Source organism: Falco cherrug (genome assembly GCF_023634085.1).
Source record: "Falco cherrug isolate bFalChe1 chromosome W unlocalized genomic scaffold, bFalChe1.pri SUPER_W_unloc_1, whole genome shotgun sequence".
In the NCBI taxonomy this organism is placed as follows: Eukaryota; Metazoa; Chordata; class Aves; order Falconiformes; family Falconidae; genus Falco; species Falco cherrug.
Genome location: NW_026599288.1, coordinates 1,774,794 through 1,781,240, shown reverse-complemented (window position 1 = coordinate 1,781,240; position 6,447 = coordinate 1,774,794). Strand labels below are relative to the sequence as shown.

The 6,447-nt window shown below is 57.3% G+C and overlaps 1 pseudogene; it reads right to left on the bottom strand.

Annotated features, from left to right (window-relative positions):
* Window positions 1-397: 397 nt before the first annotated feature.
* Window positions 398-5,819, bottom strand: LOC129734949 (coiled-coil domain-containing protein 183-like; annotated as a pseudogene).
* Between the last annotated feature and the right edge of the window lie 628 nt (window positions 5,820-6,447).

The window sequence follows — 6,447 nt, the reverse complement described above, 5'->3', positions numbered from 1 at the left end:
GCCAGCCCTCTGAGGTCCCAGGAAGGTGCTGGCCCCACAGGACCAAGGGGGAGAAAGGCAGCCTGACCCCAGCTTTGCTTTGGCCGGGAAAGCTGTCCCCACCCCAGCCCATCCCTACCTCTGCAGGGAGAGCAACTGGGCAAGGGGCAGGGGGATGGGGCTGCCTCCAAACCCAGCTCAGCACCCCTCAGTGTTTGATCCCCCTGAGTTCCACATACCAGAAGTGACCTAGGACCCCCGTTCCAGCTTTACCACAGGCCTGTGAGGAATGAAAAAGATCTGTTCTATTAAAGCTGCTGGAAAAAGAGCACAATGGGTGCTTTGGGGTATCCAAAGTACAACAGGTGGGTCTGGGGCATCAGAAAGTCTCGTGGAGAAACTGCTACTTCTTTCCCCTTTACTTGCTTTCAATCAGGAGCAGCCCCTGCTTCTTGGTGTCTTCCTGGGTGAGGACAAGGCCATGGGTTTCGTCGTCAGAATCAAAGGGATCTGGAGGAGAGAGTGGAGTGGGCTGTGGAGGGTCTGTGGGGCCACCTCCGCTGTGCTCGTGTCCCTGGGGAAAGCCGGCACATTTTGGAGGACTGGTGGCAGCCCAGAGAGCCCTTGTGCAAGAGCCCTCAGGCATGGGCACTGCCGACTGGCTCTTCCACCCCAGCATCCCAGGGTGACCTGCAGAACCTGGGGATGCCACCACTGTGGCCCATCTTCAGTACTGCTGGGGCTTCCCATAAAGGTCTGGAGCTAGGAGGTGGTGGGTACAGCTTTGTTAAAAAAAGGTAGTAAGCTGCCAAAAGCTCATGGTCTCCTCCAAGAGCAGCCAATAGGAGGAGGCCACAGGCAGAGTCAAGCCCTGGTTATTCTTCACAACCAGGTGATTTTGAAGACAAGGCTCTCCCTCTTTGCCCCACATCTCTGGAGGCAGCTCATGGGCTGAGCTCTGCTGGGACAGTGGGAGATAGGCAAGGATGCCCAGAAATCCCAGTGGGCAGGGGCTGGGACGGTTGCTGTGGGACATGTCCCCGCTGTGCTCTCCTACCTTGGATGCTACAGCCTGCATCCTCCAAGGAAACCTTCAGGTTCTGTGAGTCATTGGCAGTTGTTTTCTCCAGAAAATGTCTGACCTTCACAAAAATCTGTGAAAGACATACTAGGTTAATTGCTGAAGGGGAAGGGGCTGTTCCGCCCCACCTCAATGTCCCCCTGGGGGACACACCCTGCAGTGTCCAGTGCCACCTGGGGCCGAGTCGATCCATGGCCCTTCCTTGGGGCCACCTCCATCCTCCCAGCTGAGAGGATGGCTTGGGATGGGCCATATGGGGAAGCCCCATACGGGTGCCCAAGGGCCACAGCAGGGATGGAGCCCCTGCGCACCTTGTTGTCCTCATTGGGGCTGTGCCTGTTGAGGAGCATGTTGGCCACCTGCTGCACCAGGTACTGCAGCTTCTGCTCACAGTGCCAGAGTTTCTCCTCCACCCCCATGGCCTTGGCAGAATCCTCCTGGAGTCAGAGAGAGAACAACCACCTTTGTGGGGAAAATGAGCCACTTGGGGGGACAGTGACTGCACAAAGTGTCACCGTGCTGTGCCACTGCACCACCAGGCACCAGCCAGGGCCATATTCGTGCCAGTGCTGTGCGGGTACCTGGCCAGGCACAGTGATGCCAAGCAGGTGGACCAAGAGGTTGTTGATGCCATGTTCAAACTCGACCAGGAGGTCGTGGTTCCTCAGTATCTGGGCTCACATCTGCCTCAGCCGAGCCTCTTGCCACTGCAGTTTCATCCTCAGCTCCTCCTCCAGCACCCTGGAGCGAAACACATTCACATCCATACAACTGCACAGAGGTGCAGTGACACCCTAAATCTGTTGCAAAAGCTGCTCAGGTTGCCAACTGCAGAGCAGAGATGCTGCCTGCAACCCAGCTCCACACTGCTGGTACTACTTCCCATGCCAGGCAAGAAGTGGGGGTCCTCCTGCTGCAACACCAGGAGCTTTGGGTGTTTTGCCAGGCCCAGAGCTGGGGGAACCCCTTGCTCAGAAAACCTCCTGGTGCAGGAGGGGTGGGCGGCTGCAGTGGGATGGAGGAAGGGGTGCCCTATTGTGTCAGGGCACCTGGGATGCACATATCTCCCACCAAGGGCAGTGGCCCAGTTGGCACAACTGTCCCAAGACCAGCAGCACCTGTTTGTGTGTGAGGGCTGGTGAAACTTCAGTTCAGCCTGTTTCAGCTCCAGCTCCTGCAGCCTCTCCTTCAGTGCCTGCTTCTTCTCCTTGTATTCCTTGATGTACTGCTCCAGGCCCACTGAGGACTTTTGCTGTGCCACGAGCCTGCTGGGTATGTCCTGGCTAGGGGAGAGCATGAGAACTCAGCCCATGGTGCTCCTGCAGGGTACAGGATCCAGGCTGTGGCCTCGTGCAGGTTCATGTACCACGGACCAATGCAAGCTCATGTCACAGACAAGAGCAGCGCCATCCTTGCCCGCACCAGAGGGCCTTTGGGGGGCTCCTGAGGCAGAGGAGAACAGAGAGCCTCGCAATGAAACAAAGCAAGAAGAGAGGTCTCAGCTCCCTGGGGCCTGAGCAGCCATGAGTTTTACCAGAGAGGGGTTTTTACGTTACCTGGAAATTGGAGCACTGCACCACAGCCTTGGCCTTCTCCATCTTCCCGGTCACCATGGCCTCACACTCCATCTGTGCAGGAGCAAAATCATGGACTCAACGACATATCAATATGATCCTAGTTGAAGCCGCTTTACTTAAGTTTCTGCAAGCTTATATACAATTTTCATATTCATACACACGTCACACAATTCTATTGGTTACATACACTGTTCACACGCTGCTATACAGATACTAATTGGTTAAAAGCATACAAGCGGTTAGTCCCATCATTAAAATTGTTGACATCCTTGTGGTCATCAGTTCCCAGCTCAGCTCCTGTTTTTCTGCCTGCTTAACTGCCAAAGATCCTGTTTTCTTTGTTCCAGGTGTCTTTCTCACACAACCTTGTGGCCTTGCTGAGCAGATAAAGCTTTTAATCATATCAAGCTGCTAAAGCAAGAGCAATTTTTGATAGGCCACATGTCCCTTTTCTTCCAAAAACATTGCCACACATCTGGGACCTAATGGCCTCTGGCCTGGTGCCTGGTGTGGGAGGGAAGTGGCAGGGACAGCCTGCGGCTGTGTGTGCGTCCCACCCCCTTGCACCCCCACCAGGCACTCACTAGTGGGTCCTGCGGGTGCAAGGTTGGGAAGTCCACGGTGAGCTCATACCTGGCTTGCTGCAAGGATGTTCATTGTCACACCCCAAGCTGCTGGCACCTGAGGGGAGCTGGCCCTGCAGCCCCCCCACCTGTGGGGGGTTCAGCACTGATGCCTGCCATCTGCCCACAGCCTGGCCTGTGTCGGGACCCCCAGATCACTGCTCTCAGATGCCTTTTGTATGTTTCCTTGAGCCAGAGTCTGTCTACGTGCACCTTCTGGGTGGCCAGGGAGCGGTACATGCACGCTTTCTCTGCAAGGAACTGGCTTCCCCTCCTGGCCATGTCCTCGTGGAGCGTATCAGAGAAGGGAGAAGTGTTTGCCAAAGCTGGAACAGACCTTTGGAAGTCAGCTGAACTTCTGGGATGGCCAGGGTCAAAAATGACCAGCCCCCGCCCCTGTCCCCTACCATGTAAGCAGGCTGGGAAGGAAGCTGGGCAAGGAGGGCTGGAGGGTGGAGCATGCTGACTTCACCATGGCTGGTGCTTCAGGCAGGCTGTCCCCAGCCCCAGGGCAGCCTGGCCCAAGAGCAAGACCTGTGAGGAGCTATGGAGTCATTGGGGTGCTGTGGGCAAGTCCAGCTCAGTCTCTTTTGCTCTTTATTGAAGGAAGACTCACCAGCTCGGGCACATGGTGCTGTCGGTGGGCTCTGGAGGGTGGGAAAGGGCCGAAAGGTGCCCCAAGCTATCTCATCTTGGTTCCATCAGCAGCTTTGAGGGCCTCCAAGGCCATGAGCTACACATCTTCTAGTTCCCCACGCTACAGCTTGGCCATCTTGCACAGGAGGTCCAGGTGCGGAGGCAGGCGGGCCAGCTCCTGGGACACAGGGAGCTGCAGCATGTCACCCCACTGAGCCCCAGGGGTCCCCCATGCTGTGACAGCAGATGGAGGGGAGCAGGAGGACCTCTCTGATGCAGGAGGGCGTCCCACCAGCACAGCCCCTTGGGAACCTCCTTGCCTTTGCAGGGGGAGCGGGCGGGATGATAGCATAGTGGGGAGGAGCTCACCTTCCTCAGGACATCCCACACCACCAGGTACAGAGCACTCACCTTCTGTCCAGTGTGGACTTTCAGGAGCATCTTCTCAATGTTTTTCTCCAGTTGGCAAAGCACCTGGGGCAGACACAGGGGAGTACACGAGGTGACCCCGCACACCAAGCCTTGCACACAGCCAGGGGGTGCAGGGGCTAGATTAAAGCCCTCCTCAGATGCTGCCACCCCAGGAAGGGGTCCTGGGTACCTGTGTCTGTGCCTGCCGCTTGTCACACATCTTGGCATCCTGCAGCAGCTGCTGCAGCAGCTCCTCCTGGACTTGGCTCCACTGCCTCACCTGGTATAGAAGCATGTTGTAGGTGTTCACCTGGTCATAGATTTCAGCCCGGAGCTTCTCCTGGGCCACCTGGATGTGAGCGTTCATCAGGCTGGAGACAGGGCTTGCTGGGCACCCATGGGAGAAGGGGGTCCTGCCTGGAAAACTCCCACCAGGGTAGAGCCAGGGATGCCGGGACATTGCTCCGGGACATGGTCACACATGGCAGGATGGGGTCTGGGAGAGCTTTGTTCTGTAGGGCTAGTTGGGGTAAGGCAGAGGTGGGCATCTGCTGATGGCAGTGGTGGGTCGGGCTTAGGGACTCTGCATAACCCAAACCCAGGGCTGTGTCACCTTGTGGCTTATAACCGGCTCATAACCTTGGGATGGGCATTGAAGGGAAGAGACAGCATCTCTCTCCCAGGGATGCAGCTGGATCTGCAGGAACCTGGGCAGCCCCAGGGACACAGAGGGTGGGACAGCCAGGAGCTCTGCTGGGGCAACAGATCTGCTGAGGGAGCTAAAGGAGGATCTGCACAGACAGGTACCACAGTGGAAAGGGACCCATGGGACCACACACAAACACCGCCTGTCACACCACACCATCCCTGGGGGGCTGTCCTTGTGCCGGCACCAGGTCCCTCTACCATGCACTCTGCTCTTCTGAGCATCCCTGGACCCCTAGCCCCCTGCAAGCAGCCCAAGCCCGCTGGACCCTGCCGTTACCTCCACCATCTTCTTGGCCAAAGTGGCCCTCAAGTACTTCTGCGCTCTGCAGGTCTCTGAGACAGTGAGCTGCTTGTGCTGTGGGCAGGAGAGGGGCAGAGAGAACATCACCACCAGCCTGGGGACAGTCACATCCTATTGTTGCCCTGTGCAGCCCGCTCCTGAGAGGACCGGTGGAGGAGCTGGCTCTTCAGGGCCAGCACCAGGCAGGGGTACAGCAGGAGGGACCTGCTGGTACCTTCTGGATAACAACCAGGGCATGAACGTCCTCCTGCACAGCCTCACACAGGTGGGGGAGCAGCTCTCTTCTGACTGAGCTTTTCCTTACATGACTGTGTGAAAAACTTCCTCCCTTGCTCTGGGGGACATGAAGGCACTGTTGGTACTGTGCAGGACAACGTGGGGACTGAGAGCCCCCTGCCCGTCCCGGGCCATCCCCGCAACGCCAAAGGGGCAGCACCTTGCAAGGCGATGGCAGAGCACAGCTCCTGGACACGCTGGCTGAGGTTTGCCTTGTGGCCCCGCATGGTGCTGGTGCTCCTGCCTCAGCCCTCCAGCCTTGCTGCACTTGTGGCAGCTGTTGCAGCTCTACTGCCCTGTGGAAATGCCTTCATCGTGCTGTGAGGACATTGCTGGGCTGTGACACCACAGAGCTGAGCTCCCTGCACTGGCAGAACTGTCGCCATGGCACCTCCAAGTGCCACACCACACACCTCCTGCTCGGCCATCACCTCCTGCTCAGCTATTGCCGTCCACGGCCCCTTCCTCTCTGCTTCTGTGGGCAACAGATTAAGTAAGAACCAATTACTAAGGCAGCCAAAGGCAAGGCGGGCAGCAGGGTCCCAGCACCGTGGCTGCAACAGTTGCAACCCACCCAGCTGGGGGACCCCTCCAAGCCCCCCACCAGAAACAGCGTGAGGGCAGGTGCAGAGAAAATACATGGACATATATACCCAAACACACCACCAGCACTCTCCTGGAAGCTGCCAGCTGGTTTCAAATGGCAAGAGGAGTCTATTACTACCTGTCACGGTCCACTCAGTAGAGGAGGGAGAGTGGGAAGCTGCTTCTGCTGTTGCATGTCCGGTGCGGATGTTACCAAAATCTCGGAATGAAGAACTTATCGACACCCATGTGATGTAGATAAGCAGACAC